This window comes from Symphalangus syndactylus, chromosome 2 (genome assembly GCF_028878055.3).
Source record: "Symphalangus syndactylus isolate Jambi chromosome 2, NHGRI_mSymSyn1-v2.1_pri, whole genome shotgun sequence".
Classification (NCBI taxonomy): Eukaryota; Metazoa; Chordata; class Mammalia; order Primates; family Hylobatidae; genus Symphalangus; species Symphalangus syndactylus.
In genome coordinates, this window is record NC_072424.2 from 98,384,177 (window position 1) to 98,407,456 (window position 23,280).

The window sequence follows — 23,280 nt, forward strand, 5'->3', positions numbered from 1 at the left end:
ACAATAAACTGTGTAACTTCAGCCCACTGTAGTTGTCTGCTGCTCTTTTCTAAGGATGGAGGAGAGAAAGTCAGGAAAATTAAACTTGCTGTGTTTCTAGTTAAGTTGGCAACCATGAATGCATCTCATGCTTCAGATACCAACCAAGAACGTTTTAAGTAACTGCCATTGGCTCAGGCCTGGAAACCCTATGCCCCTCTCTCTACTGATAAAACACATAAAAATTTGTTAGCAAAACACAAGTAGCAGCATGTTACTTAATGATTCTGATGATAAAAATCGTGCCTGCAAAGTGTGAGAGTTGGCATGAGCAAAGGATTGTTTAAGTCAAAGGTTCAAGCTGGATTTTTTTTTTTTCTTGAAATTCCATTCTTCATGGAATCCAAGAGATTTTTGGAAAAAGACGACCAAGGGAAAGGAACACTGAGGAAGATAAAGTGCTACAACCTATAAGGAAATACTAAGGGGCTATTACACAAAGGAAAAACTAACAGTTTATATGCCCAGAACGGAAATTGATGGTTTGGGGAGTAATGTTATTAAATAATTCCATGGGGAGGGATATTTACTATGACTTTCTTATTTTAATATTTAATATTTCTTCATGGAATAGAATTTTGAGAAAACAAAATCCAAGTTTGAACCTCTGACTTAGACAATTCATTCTTTTGTACCCAACCTTTGACCTTTGTGATCAAAGCTAATAGGAGAATCTGTCTCACGCTCTCCTGCTCTCCTACTCTCTATTCCTCTGGCTATCCTTTCTCTTCTCCTTTGGTTCTTCATAACTGTCCACGTCTCCCAGCCATTAAAAAGTGCCAACATTCTTTTTACATATTGGAAGGTTCTTTGGCCCCCTTTTCTGCCTGTTTTTACTACTGCATAGAGGAGAAAGGAAAATTTGAGTCCTAAAATTAGGGGAAAGAAAACAAAGTAATAAACTTTAGCTCCTAATTACCATTTATTTTATCTGTTGTTGTAGTTTTTCCAAAGAAGAAAAAATTAAAAATAAGACAAAACTACATCATACTGAATGGTTAATTGCTTTCCAGGTGCTCTTACGAAATACACTTAACAGATCTGTATACCTCTTGCTAAGGAAATGGTGAACTTACTACCCAAAAGAGCAAGTGACCATAATCTTGGCTATATTACAATGCCATAATTCATATTTTACTAATTAAACCATGGAAGGTACATTTCCATTTGTCTCTTTCCAATCCCTGTATTTCAGCAGAGGCAAAGGTATTCTTAGCACACATATATAAGTAACCTAATTCCAAGACCATAAGACCATCATTTACATTTCAGTCTCAGTCCATTTTTAATATTTTCCTTAGTGGTCTAGAAAAGAAGACTAGCTAATATGAAATGAATGGTATTTTTTAAATAATCTGTTCAGGGATACAGATATCATTCATGAAGGGTTACATAACTCTCTCTAAATGCCATTTGTACTATGTAGACTGGGAGGGGGTGTTTTCATGGTTGGCATTGTATTCATTTCTCTGAATGAATACAAAGAAACCTGACCTTTAGCTCTTTCACTTTCCTCTTAATCAAGAGATTATTAATGGGTTTCCCTGAACCCTAAAGGCCAGAAGGAAATACTTAAAATACACTATTATTAGACCCAATCCAAAGGTGATTTACATGCATGAAGATCAGTGTTTGCATTAAAATTCCCGGTATGGTATAGACCTTCTCAGTGGTAAAAGGTCCTCATATAGGATAGGATGAAAACCTTCACCACCAAATTTTAGAAAACATTATGTTTATGTTGGCCCCTCCAAAAATATCTTTTGCTCTGAACTATAACAAATTGTTAACCTGACATAACATCATTTTATCTCTTATAACTGCATCTGAATAGCTATCTTAATAAAGGCTTATTAAAGTTTTTCTATGTGGAAGAATTGAATATTAGAAAGTTTATTAGTTTTCAATCAATTGGTCTTTTCCTAGAAGGTAAAATACAGATTTCTGGTGAGTTTAGCAATTTACTCTACGGTTTTCTACCTATAAAGAAATGAGTTATGATAGCATACAGGCAACCAAGATAAATCTCTCACTGATGATGGCAGATTTATAACAAGGCTTTGTAAATTGAATATTCATGTTACAAAAAGTTCTCTTAAACCTGAATGATATACAATAACATCATAATTCATTTTTCTTCTTTTACTTCTGTTCACTACAACACTGATATATTTATTTATTCTCCTTTCACTTTTATATGCTTGATTTACAATTTCTTAAAATGGAAGATATACTTTAATATGCAATAAGGTGTGTGCACATTACATGTATATGTATGTGATTATATCACTGTAATCAGAGTCGCTGATTGGATTTTGACTGGAGCATAGCAAATTTAACATTTTCTCTTAGAAATAAAACACTTCGATTATCACAAATCCTGAATGAGTAAATAACTGATATAAAAGCTCACATGACATAAGTATAAATCTTAAATGGTAAGGAGGAAGGTGGTTCTCTATAGTATTTCAGAACTAAAAATATATTTTTGATATTCTCTATTGTATTTTTCTTTCAACCCTTTTATGAGAGATGGGACAATCAAATTGATTTAGAAACACCTATAGGAATGTTAGAAAACATTCGGATTTATTGGTCTATTTTGTGATGAATATTTGACCCAGACAGTATTTGTAAACTGGGAAATTTCATATAATCTGAATTTCCAGATTTTCTTAAAAAATCAGAAGATGGCAACATCAAACCCATGTTCTTTATAGTAAATAACTAGATGGTTCTTAGTAGCAGAATTTTTCAATAAAAAGGGGAAAACCTTTCCCTAACTTAAACATTTCAAATGGCTACAAAAGCCAGGACGGTAAAGAAAATAAATGAAGTCAGCAAGACATAACACATTAGGGTGCTCACAGGCTGCAACAAATTCACGTTGTGTCTTACAGGAAGCACCTGCTACTCTGCACTAACCAAGTGTTTACTACAAAGGAATGCTATCTCAATAGTGCCACATCTTCCTATTTTCCAAGAAAATCTGAATGCTCGGATTATTGTCTTAACTCTCCCAGTTTCTGAGTGCTGTTTGGATCACATGTTGGCTGATTGGGTCTAGTATGAAGACCATGTTTGCGACCACTAAGGAAGATTGTTTTTAAAAAAGTGTTTATTATGGAGAATTTCAAACACATATAAAAGTGAACAGAATAGTGTGAGGAGCTTCCTTGTGCCCTATGGACATCAATCTATGGTTAGCTGTGACCTATCCACACACCATTCACTCCTCCTATCCTGTAGTATTTAGAAGCTAATTCCAAACATTATATTGTATCATTTATAAATACTTTCAAACATATTAAACTCACTTTTAGAAAAATAACATGGTAATATGTTTTAGCCAAAAGAAGAATCTTTCTACCAAGGTACATGCACAAAACTGGTCCACCAATGTTTTATCTGATAAATCACCAAAGTTAAAAACTTAGAGAGCATTGAAAACTACTCAAAACCTAAGTATAGTTTTTAATAAGGAGACAGCAATTATCTTGGCCTTTTGGATTCCTGTCACATTCTGCTATCTCCTACTAGTGAGAATGAAATGGAGTATTTGCTCATTTTGGCATCATCTTGGGTAGAACTTGTAAAAAAAACTTTATCATTGTGGTTTCAAATTCTAGCTCATTTGTAACAGTTGTCAGAGAATTATAATGCAATTTCTAGTGTCCTATTAATCTCTAGTTGAGCAAGAACAGAACTCATGATTGAAAGAAAGCATCTGTTCATATCTTGCTGATGAAATAATTAAGAACCCTCACTCAGCTGATAGCTAGTGCATGTGAAAGGGTTTATCCCATTTGCTCCTGATTTACACTGCATAAATCCAACATAAGGGTTTTGAATGTGATCAATAGTTTTAATGAATACCCTTCTAAATCCTATTGTTTATAAAGTTGTCCATAAAGAGTTAGTGAAGCTTGAGTATAAGCCACTCACTTATTTCCAACTCATATGGTAAAATACTAGCTCTTTGTACATAAACTTTATTTCTTTAGAAAATCAGTTACATTAAGTACAAATTTAGTTTTACCTAATATGTAGAAAAAGTAGATATCCTCAGAGACTCCATTATATATTTCATTTGAATAAAAGTAGCAGAGGACAATTATTTGCTATTCTGAATAACTTTTTTAAGAACATGTATCTTATTCTGTAAGACATTTTACATTTTGGACTGCTTTGCCCCTGAAAGCCATCATTATATAAAAAATACAATGATTTTCTAAAAAAGAAGGAATTTCACATAATTACAATGTGTGTATTCATAGGACATCAATATTATAATGATTTGTCTGGCTCTATGCAGCAATTTGAAAATGAAGCTACAATAATCATCCCTTTTTCCTTCATTTTTAGATTCAACTGAAGCGTTGAACTTCATTAACCTTGTTGGAAACTTAGAAATATAATAAAACTGCTTTGAATGTTCCCTTTAACCTATGATTTAGATGGAACTGAAATTCAAAGCAAAATGGAATTGAAACTAGACAACACATACATTGGTGAAATTATTAAGAACGTGGTGCAATTTCATGCCGTGGTGACTTTATCACACTCGCCATAGCACAGGAGTAATACTCTCGGGAAGAAGAGCAAGTGTAATCACAAAGCTTCCATTTAATTACATTTATATAAGTAACCAAAACTTTATGTCATTTTTGATAGTTTATACCTGGATACTCAGTATTTTTTTCCAGCAGGAGGCTGGTATATCAGTAGCCCATCCATTGCACCTCTTGGGTTTGTTAAGTAAAAGTGGGGAATACAGGAGAACTTGCACTGTTGTTTGGGTAGCTGGCCTTTCCGGTCACAACTATTCCCACCAAAGCTTCAGCATGCACCTGCCAATCATCCTAATGAGAAACACCTGGTCATTTAATTGAGCGACTCTAGAATGTTTACAGACATAAGCTGCATTCCCAATAAGACCAAGGATTTTAGGCAGGAAAGCATCATAACTACATATTGGTATATAGCAATAGAAGGCTGAATGGCAGACAAGTAACTAAAATAATAGGAACTTCTTTATGCAGCTACAAAGAAACCGCCTTTCCGGACTATTTTCCCTGCTCATTTGCCTTAACTTTGCTAAGAATGATAGTTGCTGGTTTAAATAGAAATGAGATGGAGGACTGCTGGAAGAAGAAACTTGTTTCTCTTTTAAAATCAATCTTGATTAAAGGAAGAAAACGGATACAGACTGTTGACAACTGGATGCTACACCAGTTATATTTGACAGATGAGAATCTGATTAACAGTCCTATAAAAAAATGTCATAAAATGGATTATTATATTAAAATCTTAGGGAAATGATTTATTTACCACAAAACAATTTATATGGTTCTTCATATAAATTTTTAGTTATATCAAATATATGACAGTTATAAAATATTTACCATTTTTGCTACTTCAAATGATTTTTATTCAACATGCAGTAAATATATGTTTTCAGTTAGATTATTCCAGAAAATAGAATCAAATATCCATATTAACGATGCAAATTTATGATAAAATTATCATATGAAAATATTTTACTAGGTAATATATGAAGACTAATACTTTGCTCACCAATGAAATGCAATTATCTCTAGGTTGAATGACAGAGTTTCAGAGCCTAGAACTGCAATATGAAAAGAAAATAACTTCCCCAGGCTGAATCAGAGAGGGGTTTTAGGTATGCAGAATTTAATTATGCTCATTAGAATTAGGCCAGGAGGCAAAGCTTTATTCTCATGAGAAGCCTGATAATGCTTTCAATGATCATGAGCATATTTGGCTATTCCATGTCATCTGTTAAAACAACTTCTTTCCTAGAACAATGACCTCTGTCCAGAAGCATGTGCTAACATACAATGGTTTTGTTTAATAAGTCTAATTATTTTTCTTGTCCGTATTTTATCCCCAAACTAACCAGGCCTGGTCCTCCTGTCACACAAGGGTTCATGATCAGGGCAGGATAAAACATGTATTAAACTTTTCTGTGTGTTTTCAAATCAGCACTTTCAATCAGACTAATACTTAAGAGACAGCCTGAACCAATAAAATACACACCACTGACTCTAATCCCCACTGTCTTTCTAAAGTATAAAACTCTGGACAGGATAAAGAGAAGCTTTCATTTTGTTAATTTAATGAATCTATATTTATTATTTGTATATTCCTAGACTCTGAACTGCTTTTGAAGGAAAAGAGTTTAAATTGTGTCTGTGACCAAAGAGAGTAAAACAGGAGGTATTATGAATAAAGAGTAGACAGGAATAAATGTTTGAGGGCTACAAGAGACTTGCATTCTTTGCTTTCTTACTAAGGTATTTTATTTGAATTATTGCTCACCATTGATCATTTATTCTATTCAAGGAACGGCTGAAAGTTCATTTTTCTGCTTCATTGTGTTTAGAGATTAGAGATGTCTTGAAAACAGCTCAAGGATTTTCCTTTTCATCATCTCTAATGCATGCTATTGTCAAAGGTTTACAGAGTTTTTGTTTTGTTTTTAATAACTTTTGGAAGAGTTTATACAGGTGGATAACAAAATCTCTATACTCTGAAGGTGTTTTAAAAGCTGCTTCTTTTTTGTTATTTTACTTAAGCATGGGTTATTTCAAATAGCTCTTGGTAAGATTTCACTGAAATAATTTCTGTAGATTAAATATAGATAAGTAATATCAATAAATGCTCATTGAGCCCCATGCAAATTGTTCATATGATATTGTGTATCATATTTTCAACTATAATAAATATACAAACTATTATCTTTGATCACTGGGAATTTAGCGTTTTTTAAATTATGTTTATTTTCTGGATATACATGTAGTCCTTATTTATTCCATCTTTATTTTACATCATTGAGTTTTTTTCCCTTCACTACTGATCACGTCCTTAAACTCAAGATCATCAAAGACATCATAATTTCATTTCAGAAAAGTAAAATTAGCATTGGAGTTTGGAACAGCAAATAAATATTTATAGAAAAAAATAATCGTTTATTATTTCAAACTATGAGAAAATAAGCATTTTATGCTTTGTAATGCCTCATACATCTTTAAATAATAGTTATCAAATGTGCAGCTACTATTGGAAGGTAGGATGAAAATGTTTTAGTGAAAGTCCTATGTTCCAAAGCGGCCTTGAAAAGTCTCTGTTTGGCCGGGCGCGGTGACTTACGCCTGTAATCCCAGCACTTTGGGAGGCAGAGGCAGACGGATCACTAGGTCAGGAGTTTGAGACCAGCTTGACCAACATGGTGAAAACCCGTCTCTACTAAAAATACAAAAATTAACCGGGCGTGGTACCACGCGCCTGTAGTAGTTCCAGCTACTCGTAGTTCCAGCTACTCGGGGGGCTCAGGCCGGAGAATCGCTTAAACCCGGGAGGCGGAGGTTGCAGTGAGCCGAGATCACGCCACTGCACTCCAGCCTGGGCGACAGAGCGAGACTCGGTCTCAAAAAAAAAAAAAAAAAAAAAAAAAAGTCTCTGTTAGTCTGCTTCATCAAATTGTAAAATCAGAGCTAAATAACTCAGGATAAAATGTGGTATTTTATTTTTGTAATAGTTTCCGTGAAGATTTCAAAACCTTTCACAGTAAGTACTTTACCTGCCTGACATGTCTGTCTTTCTTACCTCATATATGCATTTAGCTCACGATTAAAGCCTATTTGTATTTTTCAAAAACAATGGTGAGGCCTGGCGCAGTGGCTCAAGCCTGTAATCCTAGCACTTTGGGAGGCCGAGGTGAGCTCAGGAGTTCGACACCAGTCTGGGCAAGGTAGCAAACCCCTCTCTTACTAAAAACACAAAAAATCAGCCAGGCGTGGTGGTGCACGCCTGTAATCCCAGCTACTCAGGAGGCTGAGGCAGGAGAATAGCTTGAACCCGGGAGGCAGAGGTTGCGGTGAGCAGAGATCATGCCATTGCACTCCAGCCTGGGGGACAGAGTGAGACTCTGTAAAAAACAAAACAACAACAACAAAAGAAACACGATGGTGAACAGCTGTTCCCTTTTTTCTTATAATCACCTTACATATTCTAGCATTTCACTATCGTTATCCACCCTTTTTTTTTTTTTTTTTTTTTTTTTTTTTTGAGACGGAGTCTCGCTCTGTCGCCCAGGCTAGAGTGCAGTGGCGCAATCTCGGCTCACTGCAAGCTCCGCCTCCCGGGTTCACGCCATTCTCCTGCCTCAGCCTCTCCAAGTAGCTGGGACTACAGGCGCCCGCCACCGCGCCCGGCTAATTTCTAATTTTTTGTATTTTTAGTAGAGACGGGGTTTCACCTTGGTCTCGATTTCCTGACCTCGTGATCCGCCCGCCTCGGCCTCCCAAAGTGCTGGTATTACAAGCGTGAGCCACCGCGCCCGGCCTATCCACCCTTTTAAAGTTACTTTCTGGCATTATATTTTTATTCTATTTTTTGGAACAGAATAAGGAACAGAATGAGGAACAACTATTCATACCTTATTCTTTATACCTATAAAACATTAGTACCAGCACACTCTTCTTCTGCAGCCCTTTTTCCTTTTTCTGTCTTTCACTGTTACATCTTCTAGCCCTACCAGGCATAGGTCAATAAGTGGTCATTTGTTTTTGCCTTTAACAAATGTTGAGAAATGACTACTCTATACCAGTCACTAAACTAATCATAAGAGATATGCTCAGTCCCACAGTCTAGTGGGAAAGGTAGAATAAAACTAATACAGATGCGATAGGTCAAATGATGATAAAGTGTGCAGGAAACAATTTAGCTTACCTGATGTGGCTCATCTCTTTTCTATCTTTGGAAGGGCTTGCTTGTATAGCTGGCCTGAAAATTTCGCCTCTGAAAACTCCTGTGTTACTAATTGGTAAGGTTATTTTATGTGCTTGTGGAACTTAAGCATACTGTACCAACTTGTCTAGCTAATTTGTGGAAATATGATATATTGTGGACACCTGCTTTCCTTCTAGGTCTGGAGTTTCAGTAATGATGGCTTTCACACAGACAGTATGTTCCTGTGTGAGGGATTTGGGCCATAATCCTTAAAAGACACAGGCCTCAATGCCATAATCCCAAATGTTGAAATCCCAAAAGATCAAAATTCCTAGTTTAAAATCGTGAAGATATAAACCTGGAAAATTATTTTAAAAATTTAAAGGCATTTCTTTGCCTTTTAAAAGAGTATTTATTTGAGAAATACATAGAAACACTACAGAACACTTTGTTACTTTATACCATAAAATAGGCAATAATAACATACATATTTCTGCAAGCATAAACACTAGGTATACTAACAATAGTTGCATGAGTATAGCAGTCATGTATTCATAAAGAAATAAATCAGAAAGTAAAATGTGTAAATGCATATCACTGTGGTTGGTAATTGTGTGCACATAGCTTTATAAGTGTGGTCATCTGAAATATCGTGTGGAACAAACTAAGTCTTTGACAGGATGAATCAAAACATATGATGGATCACTACTGCAGCTGCTCAAAGAGCTGAGAGCTCAAAAAATTTTATCTTTCACAAGTGCCAATGCACAAAAAGAACATCATTTACTGAAGAAGTTTGAACGTATACATGCACAATGCCTACACACAAAGTTAGTGTTGTGATAATACATTTTGGTGGAATCAAATTAACAAGAAAATGCATAAACTGAATTAGAGTTCTGTAAAAGTCTTTATATAATTTATACCTCCAGTTTTGGAAATGATGTGAAGAGGAAATTCATAGCATAGCAAATTGTAAAAAATAATGCTGACATTTTAAGTAGTGAAACAAACAAACAAACAAAAAAGCACACACAAAAAAATCTAAAAAGTAAATTTGACATGTAAAAGTATATTACAGAAATAGTTTATGGGCAATTACATGGAGGTAGTCCATAAGAGCTCGCCAACTTTGCATGATTAATAACTGTATTTTGAAGTCTTGCATTGCCATGAATAAGTGCTTTGTTTTAGAGGGACCAGGGGGCTGGCTTTCCTAGGAAAAATACATTCAAATTTATTTTCTACATGGTTCTACTCTTTATGAAATTCTTCTGTGATTCACTATGTACTGACATGAGCATTCCCTATTAAATTTTCTCATTTTCTGTGTCATGCTTCTGTGTTGTTTTGGATATGCAGAAACCCCCTTCCACATGCACTCATATACAGACACAAATCTGGCAGAAAAAATACTGGTGATTGAATAGCAATAACATTGTGTAAGTATCTTCTTATCTTAACCATGTTCATAATTATTTTCAAATCAGTGAATAACTTCCCTGACTTCTTCAGGCAAATGTGGGTTTATTTCATTAAAAGCTTTTAGAATTTCATCAACTGTAAGAAATGTCAGTGCAGGCCGGGCGCGGTGGCTCACGCTTGTAATCCCAGCACTTTGGGAGGCCGAGGCGGGCGAATCACGAGGTCAGGAGATCGAGACCACGGTGAAATCCCGTCTCTACTAAAAATACAAAAAAATTAGCCGGGCGTGGTGGCGGGCGCCTGTAGTCCCAGCTACTCGGAGAGGCTGAGGCAGGAGAATGGCGTGAACCCGGGAGGCGGAGCTTGCAGTGAGCCGAGATTGCGCCACTGCACTCCAGCCTGGGCGACAGAGCGAGACTCCGTCTCAAAAAAAAAAAAAAAAAAAAAAGAAATGTCAGTGCAGACAAATGAGGCATTTTTAAACTGAAGTTCTCATTCTTGCTGTACTGAGGGCCAACCCACTCATCTGAATTTTCTGCCCAATGCAAATAAAGATAATAATAAAATAATAGTTCCACCTAGCATGATGCAACTAAAATGATGCATGTATCCTGCATACAACAAAAAGTGTACTAATTCCTTCCTGAGAATTGGCTTCCGGGATTTTAATATTCGGGATTTTAATATTCAGGATTTTAATATTTCAAGATTGTGATTTTCAGGATTTTAGACATTAGGGAAGTAGGATTTTAGTGTCTTAGGATTTCAGCATTTGGGATTACAATGGTCAGGATTTTGTCTTTTGAAATCATGATCCTGGTTGGGCGTGGTGGCTAATGCCTATAATCCCAGCACTTTGGGAGCCTGAGGTGGGCAGATCACAAGGTCAGGAGTTCGAGACTAGCCTGGCCAACATTGTGAAACCCCGTCTCTACTAAAAAAATAAAATAAAAAATTAGCTAGGTGTGGTGGTTCACGCCCCCAGCTACCCTGGAGGATGAGGCAGGTGAATTGCTTGAACCCAGGAGGCGGAGGTTGCAGTGAGCTGAGATCATGTCATTGCACTCCAGCCTGGGCAAAAGAGCAAGACTCTGTCTCAGAAAAAAAAAAAAAAGAAAGAAAGAAAGAAATTATGATCCCAATTGCTATGAGAGCAACCTTCTGCATAAAATACGAACTCTGCACTAAAGCTGGGTTCCCTGGGCAGAAGCACTTTATATGTGTTCTTACAGTTTGCTGCTGGAAGAATTATCATGTCTTTTGCAACCCCTGATGGGAAAGTATTTTGGAACCCTGCATCTAATCTAACTCCAACTATTCATTTCCCATTGTGGATCCTTCTCTGTAATCTCTTTTTTAATGTAATAAGTATAATCCTGTGAATAACTACTTCTAATCTGAACCTTTTTAGCAAATCACTGAATGAATAGTTGGTCATGGAACCCTCCCTGAACATAGAAGTAAATTAAAAAGATAAGCAGAGTGAAGGGGCGAGGAATGACAGCAATATGCTATTATTTTAGACAGGGCTTTTAGGAAGGCTTGCTCTAATAATGCCAGTATAGGCCTGATTAAATGACCCATCAAGTTAGGCAATACATGGAGGAAGAATGTTCCAGCTAGAGACAACAGCAAGTGCAAAGACCATAGAATATTACAAGTTCTTTGGTTCCAGTGTGACTAGAGCTTCAGAAGTGAGGTGGAGAGACATATGATAGAGTTTAAAAAGATAGTCCAGGCACAGACCATGTTTAATGTCAAAGGAATTAAATGGAAACTTACAATAGCTTACTTCTCAATGCTTAAGAAATCAACAAATATATTTAAATGATTTATGTTGCAAAAGGTAGATAATATATTGGCACACGAATCTTTTCTTACTAAATGAATCTAAAAAACATCTCTCATTAAGGAACATTGTATTCAGATCTTACAAACCTTACAAATAAGGGAAATAAAGTTTTTCTCTAGGTGTTAAATGAATAAAATCTATATATTATGAATAAGATTAATGACCAGTAGGACAAATTGAAAGATTATCTAAATATGTGACTATAGATTTTGAAAAGAAACAAAACCTGAAATCAAATTTATCTGAGAATAATTTCAAGTATGTTAAGTAGATGCACTATTTGAGAATGTACAGAGTATTTGATTAATTGAACTAGAGTACAACATAAAATCATCTTGGGCCAAGGGTGCGAACATTCATTTTATAGCAAATGAGGTGCAACAGGTGCTTGTGACTAGAGAACCAAATGATCCTATTAAATAGCACACCACCCAGAAGCTGCCAATTAGTGCAATGGAACAGACTTTGGAAGGTTCTTGTGAAGTGTGAACTTCACCATGCAGCATGGGACGCTATTCTTCAGATGCAGTATGCGCCTGGCATAAGAAAGCCAGTCTGTGGTAGATATATGCTTATTTCCAGGGCTTTCTAGAGCCATAGGACTGATACTTGGCCCCCAAAAGAATAAAATGTAACCACTGGTGATTTATAATGATCTGTTTTAAATCTGAAAGTCCCCTGAAGTCACCTGATAGGATTTGGCTGTGACCCCACCCAAATCTCATCTTGAACTGTAATAATCTCCATGTGGGATTATTACACACACGTGGGGTGGGGCCAGGTGGAGATAATCAAATCATGGAGGCAGTTTCCCCCATAGTGTTCTCCTAGTAGTAAATAAGTCTCAGGTGATCTGATGGTTTTATAAAGGGGAGTTCCCCTGCAAAAACTCTCTTACCTGCTGCGGTGTAGGACGTCCATTTGCTCTTCCTTTGTCTTCCACCACGATTGTGAGGCCTCCCCAGCCATGTGGAACTGTGAGTCCATTAAACCTCACTTTCTAATAAATTACCCAGTCTTAGGTATGTCTTTATTAGTAGCATAAGAACTGACTACTACATCACCCTGTACTAACTTGTTTACTACATTATTTATTGAAAATGTACTGAATGGTGGTTCGCACCTGTTTAAACATGTTACATAGAACAAAGGGTATAAAAACCCTCTGTAAACTTATACCTTAGCTTACCTGAGAGCAATATAACTGGTTCGTAATCTGAAGGTGAAGTACATTCTGTGCAAAAAACCCAGGTTGCTGTGTCTGGAAGTTTTTTGATCTTTCTATGTTTCCCTGTATTTTGTTTTTCATGCTGTGTCACTTCCTTTTCCAATACCAAAGCGTGTATGAGGATACTCTGTGGATTCTCAGCAATTATTCAACGCTGTATAATTTCTGCTCATTCCAAGTTAACAACCATATTATAATGCTGTGTCCACATAATGAAATGCATGGTCTGAAAACCAAGAGGTAGAACTCAGTGGTCTGTTTACTTATAATGAGGCGTCAACAAATAGAAATTACTTTTTAATTCAGTAATTTAATAAATTTAATTGAGGGTATATTAACAACAGGTTGACATACAATGTCATGTGATGCATATATTGTGAACAAAGGCACACTGCTTTGCCCTTGTCAACTGACAATCTAATGAAGGTAGACATTAAATAACATAAAATATTTTGGAACTATCATAAGTGCCACAAGGACATTATATTTATTGTTTATTTATACTCATTTGTATTACCAATAATCAAATGAAATGAGTTTTTCTCTTTTATAAGCCAAATATATGATGTGTATATGACATGTATTCATATAATTTAACATATTCTATTGTGAAAATTGAAGTGCATGATATTTAGGTTTCAAAATTATTTCTGTAAATGGTTAATAGTACTAAAGAATGTTATTAAAGAAGTAACAATAAAAGTGCTGCAATGTTTGTTTTTTAGTTTAATGGTCTTTTCAAAGTCATCTTCAGAAGCAGAAAACACCATAGATATTGATGGAAAATGTGAATTTAATCAAGAAATAAAATATCTCTGTATTTTAAAAGGCATTGAATATGCTCAAACAAGCAGCTTCTGCTTAGCTTTAATCTCTTCTTTAAAGAAAGTTTATGACTATAATACAAATCAAATTTATTTTTTATATGAGCAATTTTAAAAGAATGAAGGAGACTGTGCTGACCTTTGGAACAATATGGCTTCTATTCTTTACTTAGGCTTCTCTGGTTTTATTTCTTGCAAAGTGACTCGGTGATACAAAGACAACAGAGCAATTTATTATTTTTATTATACAACATTTCATATTACATAGAGATATTGTCATTGAAAAAATTGGCTTCTGCCTCCAGTTGCAATAACAAAATGACGGCTTTTATGATAAACTTGGTACTCACCAGGCTCCTCAGTCTGTTCTTCTAGTTCTTGGGTCACTGGTGCCCTGAAAACTAAATGATCATATTCATTAGCAATAGTTCTTGTTTATTAGATATTTCTGTTTCTGGCTTTATTCTAATCTGCTTGTCAGTCATAATTGCCAACAATTTATTGAGACAAATCATAGCCTGTCATACTATTTGGAACCACATAATATGATAGCCTTTGCATTAATTCAGATATCTGATTCCAACTGCTCAATTGTATGAATAAATTATAGTGGAAGTCCAAAATGCTTATGGCCACTGGAAGTCTCTCATTTAACATTCAACCTGTCATTTGCATTATTTTAACTTAAAATACAAGACAGTCCCCTGGCATATTTGCTGGAATTATGTATAAAGCAATTTAGAAATTATGTGATAGGTTCAAGAAACTAAAAAAAAAATCCTTAGCTTAACTGAAACATAATAAATCTACCCTCTCATTACTTCATTTTCGATGTGGACACATTGTTTTATGACAGCATTGTAAAAGTGAAGTGTCTACAATATGTTTTAAAACTGCAACAATTGAGAAAGCAGAGGTAATTAGGAAGCTTACTAGGGATTTAAATGTGAGTGTTTTAATGACCTTCAGCCATCCCCAAAGTAATTAAAGACAGAGGAAAAATAATTGAGGTTGATTTGCTTTCAATAAGTGAGTAGTTCCTGATTTGAAAGATTATAGATATTTTTATACTTCCACAATGCAAAACTTTCTCAAAAAATTACCTTGAGAAGATGCTTAAAAGGCACATACTTATTCGGTGAGGTTGCCTTAACATCCACCTAATTCTAGTTATTCAAATACTTCACATCTATCTAAATAAATGTTATTTGATTGAATTCCAAATCACTCAATATCTTACATATTATCTTTAATAGGTTTGTATTTCATATTGTTCTATTTTTCCAAAGCTTAATGATTATTATTGACTCACTGACATATGCCATGCTTTCTGTTGTTTGCTACCACTTTACAAAGAGGAATGCTTGTGATTTTTGCGCGTTGGTTTTGTATCCTGAGACTTTACTGAAGTTTCTTACAAGTTTAAGGAGTTTTGGGGCTGAGATGATGGGTTTTTCTAAATATAAAATCATGTCCTCTGCAAACAGAGACAACTTGACTTCCTCTCTTTCTATTTGAATACCCTTTATTTCCTTCTCTTGCCTGATTACCCTGGCCAGAACTTCCAATACAATGTTGGATAGGATTGGTGAGAGAGGGCATCCTTGTCTTGTACTGGTTTTCAAAGGGAATGCTTTCAGCTTTAGCCCATTCAATATGATATTCGCTGTGGGTTTGTCATAAGTAGCTATTATTTTGAGGTATGTTCTATCAGTACCTAGTTTGTTGAGAGTTTTTAACATGAAGGGTTGTTGAATTTCATCAAAGGCATTTTCTGCATCTATTGAGATAATCATGTAGTTTTTGTCTTTGATTCTGTTTATTTGATGGATTATGTTTATTCATTTGTGTATATTGAAAATATATGCCTTGCATCCCAGGGATGAAGCCAACTTGATCGTAGTGGACAAGTTTTTTGATCTAATGCTGGATTCGGTTTACCAGTATTTTACTGAGGATTTTTCACATTAATGTTCATTAGGGATATTGGCCTGAAGTTTTCTTCTTTCTTGTGGTCTTCCCAGTTTTTGTACCAGGATGATGCTTGCTTTATAAAATGAGTTAAGGAAGAGTCCCTCTTTTTCAATTGTTTAGAATAGTTTCAGAAGGAATGGTACCAGTTCTTCTTTGTATTTCTGGTAGATTTCAGCTGTGAATCTGTCTGGTCCTGGCCTTTTTTGGGGTGGTACGCTATTACTGCCTCAATTTCAGAGCTTGTTACTGGTCTGTTCAGGGATTCAGCTACTTCCTGGTTTAGTATTGGTAGGGTGTATGTGTTCAGGAATTTGTCCATTTCTTCTAGAGTTTCTCATTCATTTGTGTAGTGGTGTTTATAGTATTCTCTGATGGTAGTTTGTATTTCTGTGGGGTCAGTGGTGATATCCCCTTTATCATTTTTTATTGTGTCTATTGGATTCTTCTCTCTCTTATACTTTATTAGTCTAGCTAGCTGTCTATTTTGCTAATTTTTTAGAAAAAAAACAGCTCCTGGATTCACTGATTTTTTGAAGGTTTTTTTTTTTTTTTGTCCCTATCTCCTTCAATTGTTCTCTGATCTTAGTTGTTTCTTGTCCTCTGCTAGTTTTTGGATTATTTTGCAGTTGCGTCTCTAGCACTTTTAATCGTGATGTGAGGGTGTCGATTTGAGATCTTTCTAGCTTTCTGATGTGGGCCTTTAATGCTATACATTTACCTCTTAACACTCTTTCAGCTTTATCCCAGATATCCTGGTATGTTGTCTCTTTGTTCTCATTTGTTTCAAAGAGCTTCTTGATTTCTGCTATAATCTTTGCTGCTCTCCATCCTTTGTGTTTCGAATTCCAATAAACACATTGCTCCAATCTAGTACTGGTATTTTGCTAATTTCCAAATACTCATTTGAAGTCACTTGTTCCAGTGTTATATTTTCAATGTTCTACTTTGTTTTTTAAACAATATTAAACATTTATTTTATATTTGCTTTTTAGTAGTGCCAATGTTTTCAATTTTACAAAATTGCTTCATTTGTAGTTGTTTCTGTTGAATCTTGAACATGGTATCATACCTCCTCATAATAAAAGCCCATGTTCCTTGTGGAGATTGATAAGGGGAAAACAACTGAGACTGATTTTAAGGTATGCTCCTCTAGAATGTTGCAATTTGCTTCTGCTAGTTGTCTGGCATGCTGTCAACCTGGAAACATGGTTATCGATATCTTCTGCATGAAGATTTAAGAATGAGATTGAGATCATGATTTCAGTTTTAAAACTACATGAAGGATAGCCTGTGCCTAAGAATATCCAGCAACAAAACTAAGTTGATCAAGTTACCTTATCATCTTTATTTTTTATTTTTTGGTGACCATTGTGTTCTAATTCACCTTTTCACTGAACATGTGGTTCTTCATGGTTCTGGCTTTCTGCAGGGTTTACAAATTTCCCAGATTTCTGTCTCCTGCCTTGTAGGATTAAATAAAATTAAATATCTGAACTATTGGTCTTCAAATTTTACTTTTGCTTGTATACACATCCTAAAATAATTTTCATAATTTATAAATCTATGATATCTAATTTTTTTAGCCTAAATTTTACATGGTGGCAAAATGCATAATCTTCTGTGTTTTAATATTGAAATTTTAATAGTGAAATAATAAAACTGTTTCACTCTTTTAAATATGTTCAACAGAATCTAAGTGAATTAATATCTGTGATTATCTAAGTGAACACATATTAAAATGTTATATTTTAGCATTCATAAATCTTACATTACTTTCTATGTTGAGCAAGAAGGTTCCATGTGTAGCCTCACCTATTGCGCAAAGATTCCACATTTTATTGTGTCAATTAACGTTATATTTTATTTGGGGAAAGATAACAAGGCCAGAATCAACAAAAAAGAACACATAGGTTCAGATCTACCTATTGTCCCATTGAGAGGACAACATATTCTGCTGTACATGCTGCATGGGATTGTATATCAGTGGATGGGCAGCCTCTTCCATTTTTCTGCTTTCTTGCAGGGAAAGATGTGAGGTCAGCCTTATCAGTGAAGTGTCACATAGATTACTTGCACACCTGCAAATCTAGGGTTGAATGCAAAGATTTTATGAATATCTGGCATACCAGCTGCTCATTACCTGGAAGTCTTGGAGCCAATAGGAAATTGTAGATCCCTTTAAAGTATTGGAAAAGTCACTGGTCTTGTTGGAAACTTATTTTTGGTGCAGACTTCCCATCTGAGGAAAGAAGAAGAAAACAATCCCACTTAGCTCATCATCTAAGCAATGCCACAGGAGTGGGAAACCTTGGCTCATTTTTAGTTAAGTCTGTATCTTCCTTCACAAACTCATATTTGCATGGCATTTCCTATATAGAAATTTATCCTATTATACAGTTTTTTATACATGAACATTTTTATGGCTCACTGTAACATACTTTTCAACTAAATTATATTTATAAATCAAAATTGATCTTTCAATTCCTATAAAGCTCTCAATGTTAACAAAATTCCCTTATATTGAATTACTATACAATTATTAATAGTACACAATTGATTAAAACATGAAAAATAAATTTTACTGGAAATACATTACTTAATGAGATGGATGGGGCTTTTAAAAATTAATTCATATACTCGTAGATGAATATAAGTTATTGCTAGAATAAAGCAACGTTCAAGGGAAATTAACAGCAAATGAAGACAGCATATGGGGCACGTATAAATTCAAGACGTATAAAATATGAATTAATGATTGTTGTTAAGTTCATTATTTATAGTAGAATCCTCAACATATTCCAACTAGATTAATATAAAACCAATAAATATATGAATTGCATAAATAATTAAGCACACAATTCGTTGAGTAGGGATAGTGAGCAGATTTTCTCCCAAGGAAAAGATGGATAAGAATTTTTCAGTGTCCAATAATATATTGCCAAAGTTTAATAAAAATGGCCCTCTCCTACACCTGAATAGATGCATAAATTGAAGGTATAAATTGGATATGTCAGAAGAAAAAATCAAATTATTTTTCTTCTATTTGAAATCGGGCAAAGTAAGCGGTTGAGAGTTCTTTGATTACAGAGATTGTGCAAATATAATTATTTTGGATTACCCTTTTAAAATATTGGCTTTGGATCTTTTATTTCTTTTTTCTTCCATTTTTTATTATTATTTTTTTTAACATCTCAGAAGTTTCGTTTACACTCTTGGACAATGTAATGCAATACAATTCAGATGAGTTAAAAGTTTTTGATGTTCTTTTTTCTTTGTTTGAAAGTGAGAGAACTGTATTGGGAAAAGACGCGATGTATTGAACTTCAGAAAAATGTAATTTTCACAAAGCAGGAAATATGGAGGCAGATATTTGATTCAATAAATCTGAGAAAATTATATGGACTTGACCTTGCTGGCACTTACTTTTTTTTTTTTTTTTTTTTTTTTTTTAACTTCCACAACTTAATTTTAATTATAAAATATTTAGGAATAAATTAAATAGGAAAATGTGGAAAATTCATATGAAGAAAGTTGAAAACATTCCTGAGAGATTTACAAGATGACTTGAATAAATGGAAAGGTAAACATTGTTTTTAAATAGGAAAGTTCACTATCATAAATCTGTTAATTCTCCTTAAAGCAATTTATACATTTAACTCGCTCCCTTCAAAAATATCAGTAGGATTCAGTTTCTAGAGCTGCATAGCTTTTAAAAAAATTCTGCTTCCTTTCCCCTCCCTCCCATCTTCTCCCCTCCTTCGCCTCCGACATGCTTATACAAAGCGAAAGTTTTCTTCGTTGGAAAAACTGCACCACTCTTGGGGACAACATTTCTGTGGCTTGGGGAGTCCAAGATCAAGGAGGCACTGACAATGGTGTCTGATGAGGGATGTTCTCTGCTTCCAGGATGGTGCCTTACTGTATCCTCACCGGCAGAAGGCAAAAGGGCAAGAGGGCACTTACTTTTAATTCAAGAACAAAAAGAGTATTTAAATGATGTAAGCTTCATACTGTCACAGACCAATTGAACTTTGTAGTTCTGATAAGACCTTATATTGGGTAAATGATATCACCCAAAGTTGTATATATTTCTTTTAGAATCTTGAGGTTAGAGGGAAATGGGACCTATTTATGCTGAATCTGCCCCTGGACAATGGTACCTCTCTGCTTCTGATAAAATGATATATCCCTACATTGATCAGTTAGGAAAGAACACTCGTGTTTTAAAAACATATATGTTGGCAGGGGCATAGGTCATGGCATGTTCTCTTCTCCCAATCATTGCCCATCTGATAAGATTCAGGAGCCAGGAGTGTGTTGATTAAAATGGCATGCTAGAAATACTATGGAAACAGATTGCAGGCTGCATTGAACAATCAGAGAGATTAAAGTTAGGAAAATAAATAAGGAACTTGTTATCATGGAGCATGTACTTTGACTAAGAGTAGGCGGTGAGAATTAAAAAGATATTGTGAATAAAATGCATTAGAATTAATCATGAGTTGTCTTTGCCAAACAAAGGAAAATGAGGAGGAAAATCCTAAGAGAAAAGACCAAGAAACTACATGACCTAGAATATACGTAGAAAAAAAGCCAAAAAAAAGAATAAGGGGCTAGTGAAAGAGATGAGGGGAAATCACATTTCAACCATATATAAACTCATTAATAAATTCAAGAAATACTTAATAAATGCCTATTTCATACCAGACACATATTTCTAGATAGAAGTTAGAGTCATGTTTAAAAAATAAAATGAAAAATATCTTACTTTTATTATGCTTACATCATGGTTGAAGGAACAGATAATCATGTATAAGTCAGGTGGTGATGAATGTAGCCACATAGGTGAGATGGTGATAAGAAAACGCAGTATAAATGTTTAAAAAATTAAGACAGTTTCCTTAAACTCTTCAACTTATTTTAAAATAATTTGGTTTAAAACTCTAGAACTGGTTTAAAATTGAGAAAGATCAAAGGCAATTAAGAATTGTAATTTTAAAATAAATTAACATGTAAAATAAGCCTCCTGACAATACCGCTTCAGGCTATGGATGAAGCCCTCCATTATATCTGCTTCTTTGGGCCGCTAATCTCAATATTATGTTTTGGAAATTTGTTTATCCTCTTTAGCTTGTTCTAGTGTCCTCAATTATCTTGAGCTTGGTGCCTCAGAGTTTTGATTTGCATATCCTATCTGTGATCCAGACCATCTTCATTTTCCTTTATAGCTCAGCTACCGTGAATTTGCCAATCTAAGGAAAAGTCAGGAAATGCAATTCCCTGCAAATTTTTGCCACTTAATGCATTTGTAACCTTGGACAAATCCTTTAAACCCTATGAATCTATTTTAACTACCATAAAAGGGGGATAATAATATGTAACAACAGCTATTGAAATAATTAAATGAGAACCTATATTGTAAAGTGTTTTGTAAACTGCAAAATTCAATGTAAATAACAAATATTGTTATGTTTTACTTATTACCTCACAGTGGTCTGCAAGCTATTTTTAACATTAATGCAATTTTTCTTTTCTTCACCACATCTTCAGTCTCCTGCTTTCTTTTAAATTCCTTAACATTGCACATTATAGGAGATATAGTGATATCTGTATCTATAGATATTTTATATTAACATTTTACTCTAATAACTTCTTTTTAAAAAGTCTGTCTTGTAACAGAAAATTTGAAGTTCCTATTCTCTCCTACCAAACTCCTTCTACCTCATAGAAATCCAGAAATCTATTCACAGCCACAGACCACTCTCCTTGCATGCATATATGATTTCAAATTCTGCTGAACTGTAAGTGGCTGACTTTGCAGTCTTATTATTTGTGCTAGTTTTAAGTATCTTCTTCACATTCTTTCCACCAAGAGCATATGGCTTTGCATGGTCTATTCAGGAAATACTCATAATTATTCCACTGAGCTCTAGTGACGATGAATGTGTGTGTTATTGGAGATAAACTGTGCAATCTGCAAGGAAAACAAAGATGAGTTTTTGCTTGGATATTTTCACTCATTTTGTGATGGAGGCAGATGCTTTACCCCACACAGAAGTAAGGTATTGCTTCGGGGAGAGGAATGCTAAGAGCATCACATGATTTGCCACTTCTTTGTGTGTTTCATGGCTGATTAGCATGTCTTCCACAACTTTTCTGATGTATGGATGGAACTATTTTCCATACAAGGATATAAGAATAAGGTAATGAATGCAAACTGTTTTGTTTTTTTTTTTTTACCGAAAGCAAAAACTAAATTAAGTCTGAAAATTGCATGATATAAAATATAAGTATTTTAATACCTCTTGATTAAATATTAGAGGTTGCTTTCTCTTGTGTTCTGACAAAATACATGTTTAGTCAAAGGCAAGATCTCAAGTAATAGCAGCTGACAATAAAAGGTTTTTTTTGTTTGTTTGTTTTCACTTGTCTGTGTTTTTTTGTGTTTTTTTTAAACCTCTCCTTTGCTGATCATTATCCTCAAAACTAATAGACAAAATCATAAAAGCCTCTTTCTTCTAAGTTTACAGTGGAATGAAGTAGTAGAAAATAGTTCCCAGGAAGCTAGAATTACTACTGTCAAAGAAAACCACATGCCCAATTACCAGTATTTCATATATCTGAACACAAGTAAATATGAAGTGTGATCTGTATTCATTTGTTCATCAGAGCTGAAAATATACTAGGATTTTATTTTCCATGAGAAAATAGTTTTTTATGAGAAAAAGAATGTAACAGCTTTAATATGGGTTTACTACTGCCATTGTTCTCCTGCTAAATCTTTATATTTTTCTTTTGAAACAGTAAGAAACCATCACATCACAAAAGCAAGGACAAGCTTTTATACAAGCTTGAGGTCTGACTCAGTAGAATGCTACACCCAGTAACAAAAGGTCTATGTACACTGGATCTGCAGGTTCATAAGAAGGAAAAATGAAAAAAATAAGTATGCCATCTCTTTTGAAAAATATTCGTTGGATCCAAACAAGTGTATTCATAAACCAAGAATACATTCAGGCACAATGTAATAATGCCTAATCTTCACAACTTGTTTCAGTTTATAAAAATGACTGCAATCCCATTTTGTTCCAGAAACTTCCCAAATCCATTATACTACTTTATTTTAATACTCACCAGCCACCCACCTAAATGATGTCAGTTAATCCCAGTTACAATATGCAGGA